This window comes from Sinocyclocheilus grahami, unplaced genomic scaffold (genome assembly GCF_001515645.1).
Source record: "Sinocyclocheilus grahami isolate Dianchi unplaced genomic scaffold, SAMN03320097.WGS_v1.1 scaffold619.1, whole genome shotgun sequence".
Classification (NCBI taxonomy): Eukaryota; Metazoa; Chordata; class Actinopteri; order Cypriniformes; family Cyprinidae; genus Sinocyclocheilus; species Sinocyclocheilus grahami.
In genome coordinates, this window is record NW_015505798.1 from 778952 (window position 1) to 803599 (window position 24648).

The 24648-nt window shown below is 35.8% G+C and overlaps 1 pseudogene; it reads right to left on the bottom strand.

The window, feature by feature from the left end:
- The window catches only part of LOC107557771 (uncharacterized), a 65258-nt pseudogene that overhangs the window by 22258 nt on the left and 18352 nt on the right, over positions 1–24648 (bottom strand).

Consider the following 24648-nt stretch of genomic DNA (forward strand, 5'->3'; position numbering starts at 1 on the left):
CGGCAATGTTTTCTGGAAGTATTCCTGAGCCCATGTTGTGATTTCCATTACAGTAGCATTCCTTTTATGTGATGCAGTGCCGTCTAAGGGCCCGGAGATCACGGGCATCCAGTATGGTTTTCTGGCCTTGACCCTTACGCACAGAGATTGTTCTAGATTCTCTGAATCTTTTGATGATATTATGCACTGTAGATGATGATAACTTCAAACTCTTTGCAATTTTTCTCTGAGAAACTCCTTTCTGATATTGCTCCACTATTTTTCGCCGCAGCATTGGGGGAATTGGTGATCCTCTGCCCATCTTGACTTCTGAGAGACACTGCCACTCTGAGAGGCTCTTTTTATACCCAATCATGTTGCCAATTGACCTAATAAGTTGCAAATTGGTCCTCCAGCTGTTCCTTATATGTACATTTAACTTTTCCGGCCTCTTATTGCCTGTCCCAACTTTTTTGGAATGTGTAGCTCTCATGAAATCCAAAATGAGCCAATATTTGGCATGACATTTCAAAATGTCTCACTTTCAACATTTGATATGTTATCTATATTCTATTGTGTCTATGAGATTTGTAAATTATTCCATTCCCTTTTTACTCACAATTTGTACAGTGTCCCAACTTCTTTGGAATTGGGTTTGTACATAGTGGCACAAACAGTAGCCCACAGAGGAAATGCGTTATTATTTTCTCTTTTGCTGTGTGATCTCAACAAAAATTACCTCAGTGTCTAAAAAAGGAAAACAAGACAGAAAACTGTATATAAACTATGGCCTCTAAATAACTTATTCAAATGTTTAATTAAATACTGAATTAACATTAACACAATTTTAATGATATATTATTCAGTTGTATTTAAATACAATCATAATATCATAATTTTTGTATTGATAAAAATAAATTTCAATTATTTTTTATTCATTGAATAATCAATCAAAATCTAAAATGGAAAATCAACAAAATCTATTTATATTTATATATATATATATAAAACCGTTTTTTACTTTTAAATATAAATTTAATAAAATTTGAAAATAATACATTAATAAAATTATGATTGCGCATTTATTGTATTTTTATTGTGCATTTTATTTTATTTAGTGTGTGTGTGGTACTGTATATAGCATCCTTCATCTTTGTGTTTTTGCAGAATATGTTACAAGATATTCCAGGGGGAAATTCAGTCTTGTCAGCTTTTACTGACCAGCTTTGACAACTTCCTTTAAGAACGTGTTCTTCTGGTTGCCCTGTCAGCTGTTTTCTGAAGAATGAAAAACGTATTACAGCTCCCTCGCCTTCCTAATGCCATCGTTCTTTGTTTTTCCCCCTCCACCTGTCTTGTCGAACCGCCATCATTTTCTATTCCGATGCCTTCAGCTCTAGGGATTCATTGGCTCACCGGTCTCATCTGCATGATCCTTGCCCATACCGTGTAGCTGCAGAAAGACGAGCTTCGCAAATTACATCAATCTCAAAACTGTCCGGCACTGGCTCAAGCACATCACCTTTTATGAGCCTGCAAGAGCCTGTGTGTTAACCAGTATACACATGAGCACATCAAAGTTTGTCCAAAATGTCCAGTCCACAGAAACAGCTGACCTGCTGTCTCGTTCATGCAGTTCCTCGTAACATCCCATGAGAAGGATCTAATATATTCCTTATGATGAAGGCTGCTGAAGCAAAGAGTGCTGAGTCACCACCTGCTTCAAAAGATTCATATTTGAATGAGAAACCAAAGTTCATTTTTGGGAAAGTAATTCAAAAGTTGTCTTCTCAGTTGTTTTCTTAAAGGGGTCATATGATGCGATTTCAAGTTTTCCTTTCTCTTTGTAGTGTTACAAGCTCTTGGTGCATAAAGAAGATCTGTAAAGTTGCAAAGACTAAAGTCTCAAATCCAAAGAGATATTCTTTATAAAAGTTAAGAGTCAGCCACGCCTACCTAAAACAGCTCATTCTAACGCGCCCCCACATATCTAAACACATTTGAGAGAGGCGGGGCATAGAGGACCTACAATAATGTACAGTATTTGAAAATTAATGGGTTTTTTTTACCTTAAAGCATGTCAACATATTCTGTTACACCAAATACACAATATAATGATCTTTAAAATAGCATCATATGACCCTTTTAAGGTTGAAGATTTAAGTATTTGAAAGGCTGAAGACATTTACGCTAGAATATAAAGATGGACAAATCTGATTCAGAAGGATTTCATCTAGCCTGGACAATGTCTTCCGGGAAATTGTACAAGATGAAGAAAATGGGTGATTTTTGTTACAGCAAAAATTTAGATGTATATTATGGTATGAAAATCAAAAATGGGAGTGCAAAGATGTTCATAATCTTCACAAAGCAAAAAATACAGACTGCACAGTCAATAACATTCATCCAAGTGTTTTACTGAAGCCTGTGGATCTGCACTGTAACCATTTTTATAACCCAAACCCAATACATAAAATCATAAATAATGGAAAGCTAATTGTGAAAATAGATTTATCTAGTGTACCTATTCCTTTCCCAACTGCACTGAGAACAGCCTCATATTCTGTCTCAACTCTAATATGATTTATTTTCCAATGCTGTTGGATTTAGACCATTTATTTCTTGGAAGAAACCCTTTTTTCTACTCTGATCGATATCAGCATCGATTCATTCCTCCACTTATAATGTACATACCCCCCAAAATGTTCACCTTTTTCTTGCGTGTACAGTGGAGCCCGAGCTCTTTCGCCTTATCTGAAGGTGAATCCGTCTCAAAAGCAAAGGTGTCGCTGTATTGATATCTGGCCCCTCTCACATATTTAATCTCTACCAATGTCTATTCATATTTCCTCTCCACGTCACCTCAAACCCAATAATAAAGCAGGCAGGTCAGGTCTCGCACATCCATCCATTTCATCTGACGTCTCCCCACCGTCTTCCCCTGGACTCTGCCATTCAGCGTTACCTCTGAATAATGAATGGATCTCAACTGTTTTAAGCAATGCTCAAATGGTTCTGACAAATATTGACCCAGAGTAATACAGAGAGAATTCCTAATACATCCTGATTGACAAACTCACGCCTTCCATCACAGTCAAGCCTCCAACGTCTGATTCACACCATCAGACAGAAAGCTTGAAGAGGAAAAATAACGCATGTCGGGTTATATATTATCTCAACCTCTGAAATATGCACTGAATGTTACTTAATCTCTTCAAACTCTCTGACTGGAGGTATTCACATATATTGAACTACACTAAAAGGCTTACTGGATTTGCCACTGTTGACTTTTTGTTAGTTAGATTCAGGTAGCAATTAGAGTGAAAACAACAGAGCACCTTAAGGAACTAGTGACTGTTATTGACTTTAGCAATGGATCTTCTGGCAACCAAACTCTCTTGAGCCAATATATGATAAAGAGCAGAGGTAAAACAAGTTTTGACAAAGCAGTTAGAACTGTAATTGATTCAAAATTGTACTAAAAGATGTTCAATTGTGGAATAGCCACAAATAGATGAGAAAAAAGGCGACACCTGTATCTAAAATCGCTCTCTATTCAATATACAATGTTCAAGAAGAGCTGTTTTCTGAGTGAATAATTTCATTTTTTACATAGTGCACACTTTTATACCCAAAATGTACTCTGATAACACTACAATTGAAAGGATTGGGTCAGTAAGATTTTTTAAAAATAAATTATTGTATTCAGCAAGGATGCATTACATTGATGCATTATATTGACAGTGAAGGCATGTATAGTGTTTTTCTTACTGACCCCAAACTTTTGAACAGTACTGTATAGCTACAAAGTAATATAGTTATAAGTTAATATAGTAACTCTCTGACTAAGGATATTTATGTGAGCATCCAAATATTTTCAGTAATTATCACTCCAGCCCCATTAAGTGCACTATGCACATTCACTATATAGGGAACAGCGAATGAGTGAGCCATTTTGGATGCAGCAATTACAACTTAATTCTTGGTTAAATGAGTCTCTCCTGCCATTACTATACAATGGACTGATGAATTAGCCTAATTCATGACCTGATAGAACAGCGTGTTCATTAAAACTGCTGTGCAGGATAATCATGTGTCGTTCGGTACCAGCGTTTCTGCTCTTGAATGTTGTTCTGACTATGGAGGCAATGTGCGACCGTCATTAGTTCTGACTCATTTCACCGTTCAAGCATACATAATATGAAACACGATTAAAAGTGAGAAAAATAATCTGAATATCTGTGCTGCTTTTCAAGTAACCACCTACACGACCACCTCCGCAATGAATGTGCTGCCATCGGCTCTGAGAGTTTTTTTTGTCCAATCTAACAGCCGTCACTAATTAAGTGAGAACATTCTTAACAGAAAAAAATAAAGTGCACTGAACTCCCATATATATTATGATTATGCATCTATTATATAAATAAAGAAATATATGCAAGTAAATTATATTTCATTTATGTTATAATACAGCTTTAAATTATTTTTAATACATTAGAATGCGTCCTGTTTAAAAAGATTATCACATTTTTACCAAAATGTACAGAAAACAATGCAATCCAGTGTAACAATAGTATGTACAGTATACCCAAAAATGTTGTGAGGCATATTTAGAACAAGAATCATTGGATGTCATTAAAAGACTCTATTTAAGGATCATGGCCCCCCAAAATAAAAATGTAACGTTATTTTAATAATTAATAATACATTTACTTTACCAATACCATTATCTTTCAAACTACCAGGTTTTACCCATTTGTCAGAATAAGTATCATAAGTTTAATTTTTACATAAATATATATGTTACACTGAATGACGATGGAACAATATTTCATCCATATTTTGACATTTTATTTTCGCAAAAGTTATTTGAAACATTAAAACAGACACTTTACTTGCATTTAATATGCTTTCTATGTATATAAAATCACCTTTGTAAATTTAATTTAAGGCGAACACCGAAATGGGACATCATGTATGCATATACTGTATATATATATACAGTATATATGTATGTGTGTATGTTTGTATATATATATATATATACATATAATTTTCTTTTCTAGACCTTTATTTTTAACTACTCTTTATGCTTTCAGCAACAGTGCTGGGCTCCTGTAGGTGGTTTGCAGGTAAACAGCTGTTGCTAGTTGAAGAAGTGGAGAAACACCTGTCAATCATGTCACTAACTAGTGAGTACAGTGACTGACTCCCCGTGGTAGGGCAGTTTTGTAGCAGCACGCACACTGAAACACTCTGTGGTGTATAATAAATACTCCGCATGATAGGGATTAGAGGCAGGCTAATTATAGACTCTGTATAGCGCACCGACACTCCTCTGGTACAGTAGGCCCGTCGCAGGAGGGGAAGCCCACACTGGGTGTGTCAATCACTCATCTGGAACGCTCACTGCTTCAAAGCCTCCTCTCTTTACCTGTCTCTCTCCTGGCTGGGTGACAAGTAAACTGTTGTAGAGAGATCGCATACAATTATGTTTATGTTGCTGCTGGCTGCTTGTGTTGGTAATGATTACTTCAGCTGATTTATTATAAATTAAGTGTCATCTGAGACCGTAGATATTAAAATGCCATGCGATTTGGCATCAGCAATATTTATGAACACCTGATAAGTCTCAATATTCCCAAAGGTGTACAAACATGATTTTTAAAATAACATTTCTATAATAACATTATGTTTCACGTTTTCTAGATAAAAAAAGACTTGTGAGTTATTTATGCTAATATAAACAGGTGATATCCAGGACATGAACAGTCAGCCACTAGATCTTGTACATTTTCTTAACAAGCAGAGTTGAAGTCTTTCCTCACAAAGCCTCCTTTGTAATACAGCACATCTCTGTGAGGCGAAGCATGAAGGTTGCACTCTGTGCAATGCAAATGTCACAGGGAAAGCGGGGACGTCAGAGCTTTAAAACATCCTCAAATGAGCGTGTGTCTGCCAACCCAAACGTGACAGCATAAAAAGAGCAATGTTTACTTACTAGGGTGATGAACCCCCTGTTGAGCCCCCTTCCCTCCTCCGGAAGCACGGCACAGCTCCATCTACGGCAGGAGCTGATGACAAATACACTTTTGTTCCTGTTTCGTTTATTTCATTTTTAACCTACTGTTTTGAGAACGAATGATATGAATGAGGTAATCATTACAGTCATCATACTCCAAATAGGAAAGATTGATTTGGACAGCAGCCAGCGAAGGTAAGGCACTGTGAGAAGTGGAAACGCAATAACTCTGCAAACAAACATCCAGCTGACGCACCTGTGAAAAACATTAGGACAGGAAAGTGAATGCAATGGGCCATAGACATGGAGATGAACTCTATATATGTTATGGCGGTGCACGTTACCCACAACACCACATGGGAAGCTTTAGAGAACGTCTTGAGTTGAGGCTGGGATTTTTGTATGCTAACAGATTGGAATGGAAATATTTAGCCTCATTACAAGGTTGATAAGACTCAAGCAAACCAAGAGGAGTGCCAAGATACAAGAGCGCGCTTGAAAATATTTAGTCATGCATTATTCATTATTGTGATTCCTCTCCTGCCTCTAAGCTCATTTCCAGAGTACTGGCCATAGGCATGAGACGCAGCAGAATGATTTTTCACACTAGAGTTGCCACAGAATTGGCAAACACTGTTCACACGAGAAGGGTTTCTCAAAAATGGGAAAAGTTGTGTCTTTTAGTTGGTTGCAGTATTTCAAGAAATAGTTTATCCCAAAATTAAAATTCTGCCATTATTTTTTCATCCTTTTGTTGTTTAGAACCTGCAACCCCTCCCCCGCATTTTCTTCAATGACATACAAAGGGATAGATTTTTAAATCATTACACAGCTTGTTGAATGATAGTTCATAGTAACCAGCTCCAAAGAGTGATTGAGAGAGAGAGAGAGAACAACCAAACATATGTTCTTTTTGGCATAATAATAAAAAAAAGTGTGTTCCACAGACAAAATTAAAGCATTTGGATTTCGAATAACAGGGTGATTTCAAATAAGGATGTGATTAAATAGAAAAAATATTAGAAACAAGCTGTGTGCATGACACATTTTACCTCAAAATATTTACATTAAGAAAATAAAATTCCACTATATAGTGGAATAGTCACTGCATTCTGCTATTATTTTCTGAACAATTAAGATTATTTTACTCCCTAATCCTCAGTATTGTAATATTGGGAGATTAAAACATTTGTATAGTATTTACATTATGTATTTAGTATTTATAAAATATTTTCATTTATACAATTTCATTTATAAAAATGATTTTATTAAAACAACTTTAATGAAACAATAATCATTATAAGAATAATTAGAAACATAATTAAATACCAGATCACAAAGCAAAGAAATTCCTAATGTATCCTAAAAGATTACATTTCTTTATGCAAAATATGACTTTTTCTTTTGGTTTTCAGGGTGAAATGTGACCTTGATGTTTCTTGACAAGTTTTATGAGATTCATTGACATAATAACAGAATTTTAGTATTTATGTGAAGTTGAACTATCCAGTTAATATTATATCATACTGCTGTGGGTTTGTTTTTATGTTTTACATGCCTTACAGAAGTTCAACATCAAAATGCCTTGGAGCGACACTCTTTTAAAGCGATAGAATGAACCTGAAGAGTCAAAAACAAACAGCTTCAACAAATGAAGATGTCAACAGCAGACAGCAGTAATGATCTGTGATTCAGACATGGAGTCATCACATACGCATCCGATTACTGCATCTCAAGCCATGTATTAGCCTCTCTGAGTTGCAAAACACTTGAACTTTGAAAGTCAAAAAGCACTTTAGAGTACATTATATAAGAAACCCCTTACACTCAATGGCTTAAACATTGGAGAAGCATCTTAAAATCCACCCGCCCAAGGCTCTCACCGGATTACAAGGTCTGTGAATGTGAGTAAAACTTGATGAGTAAAACTTGATGGCATTTACCTTGGTTAGAGGTATTGTCGCTATCTCTCCTGCCTTTTCTGACCTGCAAATAATGTATTTTTTCAAATTAACATACTGGCATGAAAATAAATAAATAATCTGTTTAGTCATCAACATAAACACAAATATAAGTGCTGTTTAAATGACTTTAAGTGTGGGCATTACTGTCAAACAAGAGCTATTTTGACTCTATGACACTAAAATCCAGTTCTTTTATTACTCCAGTCACATTGAAGAACATTCTAGTTAGGCGGTCAAAAGCCTAAAGGCAAGGCCAAAAGGTTGCTGCATGTGGAGCATGGAGTGAATCCGTTACAAGCCTCCGTAAAAAACTTTTCTAGGTTTGGTCCACAGGGTAAAATGTACCTCCGATCTTTCAAACAGTCACCCCTCTGGGAATGTGTGGACTGATTCTCCATTCCATTTTCATTCACTGTTGTGTCTTATAAAGTCCTTGCTTTTGGCTCAGTCCCTGTGTCTTTGAAATTCAAATAATTTTTTGTCTTTTTTCTTTGTGGCTTTGTAGCTAGAGGGCTGTATTTCAGAGCTACTAATCTGCTTTTGGAGAGAGGAAGCCTGCAGTAATACTTGATGTGTGGCCCATTTCAAATCATCCAGGAGGTTACGTCTGAAAGCAAATCACTGGAAGAGATTTGACCACATACATGGTAAAAATGGCAGAACTAACCTTAAATACATTGTTTTGTTCCTCGTTGGCCAGAAAATCATTTGGCAAGTGCTTTGCTTCAGGCCAACAATGAGGGACCTCACTGACTTACTGCTTTCACTTCATCTCAGTCATGATTTAACTTCAACAAAAGAGGCGATATAAGTCACTGCTCTGTCTTTTCATACGACACAACTAAGGAGGTCTGTAATACCTGACTACAAAATGAACTAAAATAAATTCTAAATTACCACAATTTTTTGTCTTAAAATGTAATGATACATTACAAAACTTGAAACCTTTCCAACCTGCCTTCATTTAAAAAAGCCACAAAAATAGATTGTGCTAAGAAATGTATCACCATTAAACGTTAAAACATTTTTTATAAATGTTTATTATTACATTATTAATTGTTTACGAACCTTTGCAGCGCTAAAATACCAACAAACAAAAAAATCCAGTGGAAAAACAAAACTAACAATTGCAGAGTTACATTGTTTTGTTCCTCGTTGGCCAGAAAATCATTTGGCAAGTGCTTTGCTTCAGGCCAACAATGAGGGACATCACTGACTTACTGCTTTCACTTCATCTCAGTCATGATTTAACTTCAACAAAAGAGGCGATATAAGTCACTGCTCTGTCCATTTTCATGCGACACAACTAAGGAGGTCTGTAATACCTGACTACAAAATGAACTAAAATAAATTCTAAATTACCACAATTTTTTGTCTTAAAATGTAATGATACATTATAAAACTTGAAACCTTTCCAACCTGCCTTCATTTAAAAAAGCCACCAAATATCAACAACTCTCGATTGTGCTAAGAAATTTATCACCATTAAACGTTAAAACATTTTTTATAAATGTTTATTATTACATTATTAATTGTTTACGAACCTTTGCAGTGCTAAAATACCAACAAACAAAAAAATCCAGTGGAAAAACAAAACTAACAATTGCAGAGCGAAAACTAATACAAATACTAAACTAAAATCGTTTAAAAGACAAATAAGAAATACAATATAAATAATAAAAACCAAGTCGTGACATCATCAGACAGGGGAAAAAATGTATACTTCATGATTTTAGGAGGGCTCCAAAATGAATTAATAAATAACCATTCAGTCAGGCATTGAAGAAAATTTAATATATTAATAATATTAAAACATTAGCATTACAATAATATTGCAAACTATTTTTGTTTCAAAATGGAGAAAGATACGGGTCGTACGTGAGAATGAGAAAAAGAAAGAGAGAGAGAGAGAGAGAGAGAGAGAGAGAGAGAGAGAGAGAGAGAGAGAGAGAGAAAGACGGCCACAGTAAAGAAAGAGAGACAGCAAACAAGGTACTTATTCTGGGATAAACTCGTAAACATGCACTTGAAACCAGTAAACAAGCAGCTACATATTGATTTATGTGTAATTGCAAGTTAGATGACATTCATCCACAGATGCAGCTTATACTACGTGTGTAATGCAACATAACAACGTACTTACACGCAAGCAATACTTTACAACCGTGATCACATTTGCAGTGATCTTCAGCAGATTTTATTTTCGAGGTACTTATGTAACTGATAATGGATTTTAAGCAGACCAGCCTCATGCAGTGCATCTTTTAACCTGCAGGGGCCACTGTTGATCTGTGGATCTCTAACTCAGGGCCCCATCATTCCCTTTCATAACTAGCACCAACACCTGTCGTCATTAAGAAAACATTCACATATTCAAAATGCAGGGGTGTGCAGACAGCTAAATTAAATAACTGTCAAAATACTGACATGAAAATCTGTTTCACTGCAAATATAAAGGAAACATCTTTTGTGAAAAAAAATCAAGTGGCAGGCGTATTTAAGAGCAAGCCTTCAATTTTCCCCTTGATGTTGTGTTTTCTAAATCACGCCTGATACATCACCTTTAGGTAATGTTTGAATAGTTCGAATAGTGTTAGTCTTCGGCAAGTATTCTTTTAAGAGCGTCAACAATGGCTTTCAAATTAAATTACAGAGTAGGAGGACCTTTAGATAAAATTGCAGTCTAGTAAAGCTTTACTAAACAAAAGTTTAGTAAAGAGTTATGCGGCTCAGTGAATCCCGTCAGAGTAACATCGGAGTAACACGCACACCCAAAACACACTTTCATTTTATTCCAGAAATCCATTTCCCTAACTCCATCTTTCCTCTAGTTCTGATCTGGCTGGATTACCTCAACGAAATCCGGCTGATACAAACAGCGGATGGGAGGGGATGCGGAAAGCAGAACACAGGCAGAATCCATCCTCAGAGAGCTTGAGATGGAGGGAGGTGCCTAAAGCGAGATCATTTCTGAGGGGAAAAGCTTATTTACAGGGTCCTCACCTGCTTAAGTGCTGCTTAGTCAATCATACGACGCATGGCGCATCACATGAGGTTTGTGCTGTGGTGAAAATTAAAAAATGGCTGCATGAGAAGGCATCTGGAAGTGAAGAAACCGTCTTTGCGCTGACTGACGTGTCTAATCATGCTACTCTATCCACTGTCACACAAACAACTCTGAATCATTAGGGCCAGAAATCTATCTGGTTGTATTACACATGACGCTGATCCGAATGGAGCTTATTTAAATATTAATACATGCTTCATACATAAACAAGTACTGTAATGTATGAATCTCTAAAAAAAGACTCCTGCCTAGGATGTTCTCCATTTCCCCCGTCACAGATAAAGCCAAGGAGACAATGATTAAAAGAACGTGAGTGATGTTCGGATTCAGTCCGACTTGTGTTGTCATTCATTGTGCGGCTTGTTTTATTTTAGCTGTAATTCTTCGTGACTGGTAGCGAACATACTCTAATTCGTTATCTGCCATCTTGCATTACAGAAAGATGATGTGCTTTTAAATACAGATGTATAACAGCAGGATACTTGGACGTTTGAGAAGATTTCCATGAGTTGTTTTCGCATCTAGAGTAACTAGATCTGGCATTTGTTAAAACAGACCCAGGCCCATGAAAAACAGCCCCTGGTACACTAAGGCAAACATGAAAGCAGCATTCGAGTGTCACGTCTCCTGAGATGACCTCAATGCATGTACGTATAAAGTTTGTATGTTCAAGTTCACGTATGCACTCACTCCTCTAGGGAGATGTTGGAGCAGATAAAGTGTGTACTGGATGAGTCTCTATTTGTCCTGCACTGCTATTTAAGAGTTTCTCCTCCAGCAGTGACTCCACGGCCATCTGGGGAACAATCTCTAAAACTGCCCAAAATCTGTGCAAGAGAGAGAGGGAGAAAAGAGAGGGAAAACAAAAGGTACATTTTCAAATGCTACACATAGTACATAACACAATAAATATTTAATACAACATAAATAGATGATATGTTATACTAAAAGTATCACTACAGGTATAAATACATAAAATACATACAAAATGTATTATTATTAGATATATATAACAACATCAAATATTAAATATCACATGCATGGTACATTACATGATATGTGACAAATTATGAAATATGTATGTTGCTGTCCATGTCAATATACTACAAAATAAAACAACCAAACACTATAAATAAATAAATAACCCAACAAATCTATTTCAAATAATAATGCTGTTTCTTTGAGTTTTCTATTCATCAAAGAATCCTGAAACAAAGAAAATAAATTGTATCAGGGTTTGCACAAAAACATTAAGCAGCACAACTGTTTTCCACATTGATAATAAGAAATGTTTCTTGAGGACAAAATCAGCATATTAGAATGATTTCTAAAAGATCATGTGATTTCGAACAGTGGAGTAATGGCTGTGGAAAATTCAGCTTTGCCATCACAGCAATAAATTACATTTTAAAATATATTAAACCAGAAAATACTGTAAAAAATATTTCACTGTATTTTGGTCAGATTTGAGCTTCGAGACTTAACAAAATATTAAAATACAATCAAATGTTTCCATACAGCTCTATACTTTTTGCATGTTTTCATGCCACATATACATATTACATGCTGGTGGGAGAAAAACATTTCCAGACATAGATAGAACAGCTTTCGGTTACACTTTATTTCAATAGTCCACTTTAGACATTCTTTTAACTATAAGTAACTTTGTAACTACATGTCAACTACATGTCAACTAATTCTCATTAATTTGAAACTACATGTCTACTAACTCTCAGAGGAGACTGTTAGGGTAGGTTTAGGGTTAGGAGAATGTTGACAAAGAAAGTTTTAGAAGATATTAAGCAGACAGTCTACTAATACTTTACTAACTGCTGGTTGATATGTAGTTGTAAAGTTACTTACTGTTAATAGAATGTCTAAAGTGGACTATCAAAATAAAGTGTTACCCAGCTTTCCCTCAATGCTTTGATAATTAATGCTGAAGTACTTCAACACACCCTTCAGAAAAAGCTCTGTGCAGAAACAGCCTTTGCATCCAATACGTTTTTACAATCTAACCGAAATTTTGGCGGAGCATGTTCATCTAATCCTGCCAATCACAATGCAGGTGTATGCATAAATAAACAGCTGCTTAACATGCTCCTGTGACAATTTATGCAGCATCCCTGTATTACATTTTTAAGCATTTTTAAGCCCTCCATCATAGGCCGCTAGCCAAATCTGTCTGTCCTTATTCCACTTAAGGATTATATTAACATGTGAATAATAAAGTCTTGACACTTTATAAAATCCCACTGCACCCTTCCTGTGAAGCTCATGAGTACTACTGCAGTTATGTTCCATCATGTGACATCCTTCTATTTTCACATTTCTTATGCTGGCCACGTTTGTTGCAGGGGGACCTGGTTTAAATGTGAAATGACTTCACATTTTGTCGTTATCAGTTTTGGAGGACGGACAAGTATTTCTGAGCTCCTGTAGCTCTCATAATCAAAAGTGTGCCGGACAAAGAGGACGTTATTATCACAGGATATGAGAGCTTGTGTTTTCCAGCAGACCCCCCTGTACCTGGGTGTTCCACGCAAAGCCGATTATGTGCAGGTCTGCGTCTCTCTCACACCGTGAACCTTGCGGTGATATTTCAGTGAGAAAATGGGTCAATGCCAAGCATCAGCAGACTGCTGTTGCATATTAATGATGAAGCTTGGCTGTGACAGATGAGATTGGCCCACAAGGGTCCTCTCTCTCTCTCTCTCTCTCTCTCTCTCTCTCTCTTTCTCTTTCTCTCTCTCTCGCTCTCTCTTGCTTTCTCATACACACATTCTCTGTGACTGCTCTGCTACGAAACCTAGTGAGCTGTCTTGCTGTCTACTGCCTGGTAGGCAGCAGCCTTATAAAGCAGCATACTACCTGACATGGAAACACATACACAATCAATTTGGACCACTCGACATGTGCGACACATAAATAACAAAGCACTCTGGAGACTCAACTCACAATTGATTTGCTTGATTAAAGTTCCTTTAAGGCTAGTCAGTTCACTCTGTGGCCCATTGTTTGTGCTACATTAGTTATGTCCATGTTATATTGTATTTTTATTCAGCAAGGACACATTAACTTTATTTTAAAATGTGACAGTAAAGACTTTTCATACAAGAAATTACATAAAACAATTATGTTGTTCGTTTAAACTTTCTATTCATCAAAGAATCTTGAAAGTCAGTTTCGACAAAAAAATATTAATTTTAAACAGCACAACTTTCACCAATAATGAGAAATGTTTCTTGAGGACAAAATCATCATATTGGAATAATTTCTGAAGGATCATGTGACACTAAAGACAGGAGGAATATTTTATATATACATATATATTACACAATTATTTCAATCAAATAAATGCAGTCTTGGTGATCATAAGAAGCTTCTTAGAGCCAACATAATGGAACACTCTTGACACCTAGGATGCCTTAAAATGCTAGGCAGCTCACTAGGATTTAGAAAAGAGTATATATTCCTTTACTTCCCTTTATTTTAAATTTTTCTAAGGCTGTATTTGTTCACTCTTTTTTCTTAGTTCTAGTCTTTTTTCCCCTCTTCCAAATCCATTTCTCACTTTCTGTATCTCATACTGGCATTCACTTTCTATCATCCGGTTCTCTTTCTGTCTCATTCTCCATTTCAGTTTCCTTCAACTCCACACCTGCTCTTTCTTTCTCTCTGTCTCACTCTCCTAGGGTCTCAAGAGAATAAACATAAGATCGACTCTGCCGGCTGAATGTACAGAGAGGCTTTTGGAGTCGGCTCAGAGGAGACCTTGCTATGACTGAGGAGAATGATGGTACACAGTATAAAGCCGCTACGCTTTCAATCGTGCCGGCTTTACAGGACTATCCGCCTCTGTGCAGAGTTCAAGGATGGGGTCAGGCCATGGATCGATATCACTGCACCGTCTCAAATAAACTACACCTTGTGTGTTTCAGTCAAGACCTGTGATGAGTAAAAACAGGTTACTGGAGTTCAAAATGTTAAAATGTAGTATGAAACATCACACGTCTTTAATTATGTTACGCCTTCCTGTTTCTGTTAATTGTCTTTTTAAGGAGGTTATAGATTGATTTAGCTTGTAGAAAGCTTAAAAATAAAACATATCTGTTCAACTAAAAAGACAAAAGATCTCTTTCATTAAGATTCACTTTACAGCGATAGAAAACATTTGTATAATTTCTTCTGTTAAACTACTTTTCTCAACTTAATATGTATAGACCACTACAATGAAGATGAAACCAAAGACAAATGTAAACCATTGGCCAAGAGTTTGGAGTAGAGCTTGCAAGTTATTATTTTTTGCGATTTGGTGATGCAGGTGGAGCAAAAGTTGCACATTTCACCTTTAATACATACATAAACACATGAGCTGTTCTTAGACCAGTTTAGAACTGCTTACATTTTAATAAGATCTCAAATGGATTTAAATGGTCAGTGTTGTTGTCTTTTATTGGCACAAGCTAGTTTAAATGACACGCTCTCATGGCAATTTGAACTATTTCATGATTTGGTGAATTAGTGGCTAAATCATATGAATTGTATGATCACATTGATACATTTTCATATGATCTGTCTGTGCCCTAGTGATGGTTATGTTTGGCATTAGGACCTTTATGCTTGCATTTTTAAAAAAAAAGTACATTTCCGTACAAATTACAATGTATGAACTCATTCATACAATAGTTAAGTTATGATATCAGGTTGGTTTAGATTATATTGTTGCAAGTAAATCCGCCTGACCAGTGTAGCCATAGTGGGTGACTGGCAAAAATATGTTAGCTCTGTATAAAATAGCAAGATACTGTGATATGCAAAAAGCGTGATGAGTGTAAGGAGCATTTGCAAAGGTTGTTTGCTTTATGTTTGTAATTCTGCTAGACAATACAATAGCAGCACAGAACCTGCAAACTTTAACTTTAAGGTTGTAACTGTCGTTTAGTCGTGATATTCTAAACCATTCCTAGGTTGGTTTCTTCAGTAGGATAGTGAGCTGCCATATATGTGTGTGGTGGGTTAAAAAAAGTCACAAAAACTTTAAAAAAATTGAGAAACAAATTTAAAGCATACTGTACATGCCTGTTACTGGCATTAGTTGGTTAAGATGTTTATTTTTACAGGTAGCCAGGTAACCAGTGTTGTCATGACTGATGACCAGCAAAAAGTAGCATTAAAAGCCCAAATATATTATATATGGTTTAACTTAAACTTTGTTTAAATGTTTTAACTTAGGCCTGGGTGATAAAACGGTATCGATATTTATCGACAGTACACCTTCTTCGATAATGATAGAAAAAATGTTCGATATTGCGCACGATATAGGCACGTGCTATGAGTGACGCAGATAGCACACACAAACACGAACACATGCTGAAATGAGTGCTGTGCCTGCCTGTGATGAGGAGATTGTAAATAAAGAATGAATATTAGTTGAATTTAAAATAAACATTTGCAATGTTTGGTGTGCGTCATCAGTGGAGCACGAGATGCGGTGATGATGATGTAAGTGACGTTGTTGCATTTTAATGTTTTGTTAGTCTAGCCCATGAGACGCACCACTGCTGCGTTATTCATTCAAAATATCAGATAAATATAGAAGCTCAATGCGGAGAAGATCTTGATTAGGTTAAAACCTGTTTTTATACAGTCTATGGTTAAAACCGAAACCAAGCCATTCACACAGAAAAACATATTCAGTGCATTTTTTAGATGGACAATTATGACTGCTGCACTCGCATCTCACACAAGAGATGTAGCCATGCAAAGTTAAAACAGTTTAAACTTTTAGAAAACACGTCACACATTTGTGGAGCTTTATTCCTTTTCACTGCGTATCATATGTTTTTAAATGCATTCTGTGTGATCGGCACTTTGGATTAAGCAATGCATAAATATATGATGCTGTTTTTTTATAGAGTTACTTCCTTGCGTTGACTATTTAAATGCGCTGCATTATTTTGCTCATTGCGCCCTCCTGTGGCCTCGGGAGACAAGACAAAAGTTTCCATAAGACCTATTTAATCTGCATATAAAACATTAGAAATTAGATACTTGTTAAATTTTTATTTTGTGTTTGATTGTTAAAACAAAAAAATATTTGTTGTTTGTCTCAATAAATTGGGTTAATTTAAAAATACAGTGGTTAAATAAAAAAAAAAAACTTTTATTGCTCTGTTTTAAAAAAGGTTATAAAAAATGTCAATAATTATCGATACTGAACGATATGAAACATTATATCGTTGAAACATTTTTTAGTTATATCGCCCAGCCCTATTTTAACTAAAACATTTTTTTTTTTACTTTAAGCTGGTCAATACCTTCTAACCCAGGTATATAGATGGAGCACAATGGCGCCGACGCTGATAGCTGCCTCCGTGGCGTGCTCCGCAGTTGTTTTTAACTTGACAATAACTGTGGAAGACACACTATTTATTCACTCATACACTTATTTATCTAACACTCATACTCAGTCTACATTTCAATTTGCACATAATATACCTGTACATACAACTGTCTATTGTTATATACCTGTACATACAATTGTCGATTTGTATATTTTTATTCCTTAGTTACTTGTTCTATTTTTCTATTTTTTATTATCTGTGTTTTTGTTCTGTCACTGTCATTCTGTTACACTGTGGAGCTTCTGTCATGAAAACAAATTCCTCGTATGTGTAAACATACCTGGCAATAAAAACTCATTCTGATTCTGATATATATGGTTTCTTCAGCAGGGTAGTTTGCGAAATAAATAAATACAAAGAAAATGCTGGGGGAATGCACAAATATACAACTTTTATTGTTGAATATATATATATATATATATATATATATATATGACAGAAGACGCTAGAACAGCGACACTAAACAGAGAAATTAAAATGTAAAATGTAAAGAAAATGTATCAGCTCTCCTGAAGCTAAGTAAAACAATCTTGTGCTTTTTTAGAAACTGTAACAAGCAGGTTTGTGATGACCGATATCTGAGAAACTCAGTCACAATATCTCAACTGGCCCTCTGAGAAAGACAGAGTGAGTAAGTTACCTGATAGTGAAGTAGTCTGTCAAACATGGAGCCTAGATTGCTAACACAGCCACTCAGGGTTAATGGCACTCCATGAGTTTAGGATGATTTAGAAAGTCTGCGCTCCACATGACCAGAAATTATTACAAGTCACGGCTTACGCTAAAGAGCGTTAATAATGACAGTGGCGCCATTCATCCCCCTCATACTTCCATCAGGACCATGCTTGCGTTTACGTGGCAACGCATTTATATCAATCGCGTTGTCGCTTTTCAAACGTCCTCCGATTTATGGTGCTCCTCAGACGTGATGCGTCACAGCTTGATGGTTTTGAGCTTTTTTTGAAGACTCAATCATTTGACAAACAGGCTGCGTGATGTTCTTGATGCTCTGTCGTACAGGAGTCGGATTGGGGGTGGGGGGGTAGGAGTCTAATTTTGGTGACAAATCTAGCATGGCAGGATCCACAAGCAATCACTCATCAGCCACAGTCATCACGGCCCAGGCTGCACTGGCTGCAGGGTTCATTAATGCTGTGCCCGCAAGCCAGCTCCACTCCGACCGCTCAGTCACTGATGACTCAATTATGACCCAATTACGATAGGACAGCAGCCACCCAAAGCAAACTAAATCAGAAGCAGGAGACATTAGGAGCACCGTTCCTCAGAGATGACAAAAGAGTGACTTGTTAAATGTCAGAATGGCGATATGTAACATGTTGCCTGACAAGAGCCGCGCTGCGGTGGTGATGTATACTTTCGGTGGGCCCTATCGCAGAGGATGACAGCGGCTGACTGAAACAACTGTCTAAAAGCAGATATCTGCTTTGAGGTTTAAATGGGGATTGTAGCATCCATGACTAGTGGTGAAAGTCAGAGATTCTGTAGTGTACACTGTAAAAAATTATTGTGATTTTAACAGTAAAAACCTGTTAACTGGTTAACAGTAAGTTTCCATACTATATTCAGTGAATAAATGTAATTACATTTAATGTAATTTTACAGTAAAATACTGTTAAGAATATGGTTTTTGAAAGTGAAAAAGAAAAAGTCGTTGTATAATTTACAGTAAATTGACACTCCCAGAATTCCCTGCATGACACTTAATATTTGATGTTTTTTTGTTAAAATAACATGTTTCTTAGTTTTTTATTATCAGTTGTGTACATTATGGTTTAATCTTACATCTAATGTTGTTAAATGAATGTTTATTGCATTAGATCAGTATCATGTGTGTCACCATGATGGCGTTTAGTGTTTGCGTGAATGACACTGTGCACCTTCTATATATATAAGTACTGCCCTCCTCAGCTTGTAGAAAAGCGGTTTGTAATTAGCTTTGGTTCATCACGTGACTTTCTCATCACCACCAGCTTTTGGTGGTTATCAGTGTATTACAATGGTTCAAAACAGATATTAGTAATTCAATATGTTGGTTTATTAACATTGCATCAGTTAACGAAATACGGTATTTTATTGTGAATTTAAGTTAAGTCTGTAAAGCCTAAAATGTTTCTACCATAATTTTTACGGTGACGTTCTGGCAACCACAGCTGCCGGTATTTTACCATAAATGTCACCGATTTTTTTTTTTTACAGTGTATGCATTACAAATTAAGTATATTGTTGTATACAACCTGTTATACAAATAGTCTTCAAAACAGATTAAAATTAGTCTTTGGCCCTCAACAAAAAAAGTACTTAAGACAAAAATGAGAATGAAAAGATACTAACTGCATTTACTGTATTTGTAAAACATTGGCTGCATTGCAAAATTCTATTCCAAATAAAAGAATGGCATGAATGCTGGGCACAGGAATGAACAAGAATTTATTCCTGTGATGGTAAAGTTGAATTTTCAGCCATTACTCCAGTCTTCAGTTTCACAGATTTGCTGGTCAAGAAACATTTCTTATTATTATTAATGTTGAAAACAGTTGTGCTGCTTAATATTTTTGTGGAAACTGCGATACAAATTTATTTGTCAGGATTTTTGATTAACAATGTTAAAAACAGCATTTATTTGAAATATAAATATTTTGTAACAATCAATTTAATGATCAATTTAATGCATCCCTTATGAATAAAAGTAAATAAATAATCTATCTAAAAGTAAAAAAAATCTTACTTACCCCAAACTTTTGAAAGGTAGTTAGTGGATAACATTATCACCACAATTAATGTGAGTAAATAGATAATAATAACAATTTGTTAGTAGCACTGTTGTTTATTATTATTATTATTAATAATAAAAAAGATTAATTACAATTATTGATTAATTACCTTAAGCCAGCTAAAGTATCGCCTGGGCACCCTTGGTTAAGAATCATTGATCTAAACAACTTCATTAAGTCAAGTAAAACTAGGATGATATTGTGATTGTAGATACAAATGAAAAAGATAAAAGATCATTCTGAAACAGACTTGAAAAAAGTTGACAAAAATAAAAGGAAAAGCATCTGCTTCAAAAGGCAGCAGACAACTTTGTGAAACTGTTTTCCTCGATCTCCAGTGGCCACCGGAGATTTCTCTTCTAATCTGTACAAGCTATGCTTCAGAAGATTTCAAGGCAAATGTATGTTAGACTAGTTTAAGTGTTTATGTAGTTAATAAAATCTTACTTGTATCACACTTGACGTGTTCAGTGTTTACTCATAACCGGAGTCAATAATCATGCAGATTTACGTTACAAGTTTATAGAATTGTACAGTAAGAAAGTTATTTCCCTTAACCAGGAAATTAACGTTCTTAGAATTGACAAGACAGTTGACCCTGAGTGGTCAGCTAAATATCTACAGTGGATCTAAAATATGAATAATTAATTATAACTAGTTATGGTTAATTATTCATATTTCCCCATGAGCTAATCCGCTACACAGTGAAGCTCTCCTCTTCTGCTCTCTTAACAGAGGACACAAAATAAAATTATGGTCAGTTCTATAATAAGATATTAAAATTATGAGCTTGCAATTGAAAAAAAAAAAAAAAAGGAAAATCGATCTGCAGTTGACAGGTTGGGTTGGGAGCACTGATGCAAAGTGCTGATAAAAGCACATTAAATATTGCATACTTCTCTATCAATGAGTTATAATAATGCTGAAATGGATCTACTATGTGGAGGCCAAGTCATCTATTGTTTCAGAATCAGATTAGAAAAATACCTAAAGCTTAATACGTGATTTACTAAATTAAGTCATGAAAAGACTAAATTTGTCAATGGGGGAAAAAAATGAACTTAATAAACTTAAAGACTCTCTGAAACTAGTGGATTTCAAGCAATTTTGCTTAAATCACAAAGATATTTAGATACTTATTTTTTAGATACTAAAAAAAACCTATACAAAATAAAATGTTACCCACTAAACCCACTAAATTTAATCCAGATAAGACAAAGCAATTTGCCACAGCAGTAAAAAAACCCAAAAACGACTTATCTGAAAACAAATCTTAATATCTTATGCAGCTTTGCCTCTCATTACTTTTACACAAAAGTAAGTACTGGCATTTACCATCAGAGTACAGACTATAGTGACTCTGTATGTTAAACTGGGATAACAGAAATTATTTTAACATCAAAAACCACACACTGGAGCTTTAAGAAAATGAACTGCATCCATTGATCTGACAGTTACAGTATATCAGCAACATATAATATCTAAATGCTGATAGAAGGTCGCAATGTTCAGTAGCTGTCTAATATCTCTAAAAAAAAAAGACCACATGATGCCAAATTAAGCCATAAAGAAGGATGGCTGAAACTGTCAGGCTTCAGAAGAAAGTGGATGTAACGGATGGCGAATAAAAAACTAAACTAAACACAGCAGCTGCACGGTGCTGCAACATGGGCCTTGTATGTCTGGCCAGAAATGATGGCATGAGAGTTCAGCTAGTTAAACTGGGTGACACCAAATGCATTTATATCAAACGAGCATGTTGGCTGAGGAGAGAGTAAATGTTTGGATTAGATGCAGCAAATCAAATAAAGCTACAAAAAGGCAGGAGCTCGTGTAACCAGGGCACGGAAAGCTGAATCAAATGGGCTGTTACTCTGGTGGCTAACACTGTATATCAGAATTGGGCCTGAAGAAGAAACATAGGAGAGAAAACACAGGCTACACTCCAAAATATTTAGGCTGAAATTTAAGATTTGTGTGTTTGAACTGCATATAAATTTTCCATCCATTTGGATTACTACATTTTTTATTATACTAAATTATTATATATTAAATATATGTTTTTAAATTTGTATTTAATATGGCAAGTTGTAGAACAAGCAATACCCAGTTGAAATATATGACATTGAAACTTAAAATTAATTTAAATTTATTAATGATAAATATTTAAACCTGGTTATCATACCTGTTTCATTAAGTATGACTGAAAAATATTCATGAGAATCAAGGTTATTAGTTTATTTATGCTAAAACTGTGTAATCCAAATGGATGGAAATTTTATACTCTGCAATTCAAATACATACATATTAAATATATTTTTTTTGAGTGTAATATGTTTTCTGACATACAAAAAAGACAAACTTGCTGTCAACAAGAGCTAGAATACCAGTGATTCTTTAAGCACACTAAGTGGACTGTTGAGTGTGTAATTATGTATCGACAACTGATTCATCCAGAATGTAAAGCCAATGCGAGTTTGTTGTCAAACACTGTCTGCCATCAGTGGAGGAGCGTAAACTGCAGTGATATGAGGGAAAGACAGAGTTCTGCCATAGTGGCAGGGCTGCAGCAGAGCATTCTGGGTCTCCGAAGAGGCCGACATGAGATCTCATCTCCTGTAACCGTCTCCTTTCATCTCATCTGCTCCAACATAATTGCTTTGGGTCTCCTGAGTAACATAGTGCTGATTGGTAACTCAATAACTTCCTTACAGATGATTAGATGAAATGTCAGTGTGTTGGAGAGTTTTCAGGGTGTGCTAAAATCAGAGAGACATCAGGGACGGACGACAAGAGGGCAGGAGGGAGACGGACCACAGATGTCTCCGTCTATCTCCCATCTGCATGTACTTGAGATGGAAGTCGTTAGGTTCAGCTCTTTCTGGGTCATTTTAAAAACGGTAAGTGCTTTTGCTCTGACAAATGAACAGGGAGGGCTTTGTATTGTCAACTTTGATTTTGACAGTAGTCCTGTGTAGCCCAGGTCAAAGTAAGGCATAATTGATAACCACAGTGCAGGGGAATAAATAGCCAAATTCTTAGTTGACCAAAGAATATGTTATTTCAATAAAATAAAATTGAAAGTTACATTATGTTCATACAAATGTAATAGAAATATGTTGTCGTAAATCTTACCCAATGAAATAATGGATTAAAGACGACGATCCACCAATCAGCTGATCCGGAGACGATCGGTAGCTCCGCCCTAGAGAAAACAAGTTAGCCAGAGAAGGCGAACGGGTTGAACTCTAGAAAGAGACGTTTTGCATAAAGCTCTGGAAAATGAGGATATTAGAGAAAAAGAACCGAAATAGAACCTAAATCTAAACTAATTTGGAAGTTAATAGTTAACAATATTTGCTGGTTGAGTGAGTTTTGTACTTTTAGTGTCAAGAAATACTACAAGATTCGACGAGTCGACTTAATTTTCAATTGCGTCACAAACGGATAGCATCACATTAGCCGTTTTGTTTTGCAAAGGGATCGGCCGGGTTTTTGTTGTTGTTGAGGTGGATTTTGTTCGGGAAACACTCGCAGACGTTGGACTGCTTATTCCAGAAAGGACATTGATGGCAAGCCGCCCATAGAAGCGAACTGTAGCGAACTGGATTTCTTGGATTTTTGCATCGGACAACTGGATGAGTATATTTTTTGAGTTCTTTTCACAAATCATAAGACACAATAGAGCAAACTGAGCCTTTAAGCACTCGCATATTTAATGGACTGAGTGTTCACACAAACTGATATTGATTATTTTCACCGTACAGACTGAGAACTGGTTCATAACAATATTTTATGTGAATAGGGAATATTGTATTCTGCTATGTAAGTGTGTTTTGAATTGAAGTTTAATTGTTATTTCGTTGATTCTTTTCCTAATTGTAAGTTGGATACATACCTGAGTATTCCAGTGTATATTAGGGTGTTTTCAAACCTGTAGATCGATTGCTTTGTTCCGAAACAAGGATTCAAATGATTACAATGTTGCTTTTTATTCTTGGTGTGGTTCGCTTCACACAGCAAAGTTTCTAAATGGACCAAATTTGTTAATACAAGTCACACGCGAGTAAACTGTTCTCTCATTGGTCAAAGTTCCACAGTTTATTTTCCGGGATTCCACTGAGCTGTCACAGCTGTCATCTGTCAGAATGGAACAATAACAGCTTTGCGGGCTTATTGTTAGGTTTTTTGTAGCTGTCGTTAATAATAATTTATCATTTTGAGCAGGAGTCCAGGATTGATTGGGAAAACATTTTTAAAATGCACATACTACAAAGAAGAGCAATAAGACGGCATTATAAAACAAAAAAGTGCGCTTTAATTTTTGAATGGCAAAGACGTGCTCTCCCACAGACATTCACAGGTTCATTTTGAGGTATTAGCAAAACAACAAAGCTAATGCTTTTCACGGAACTTA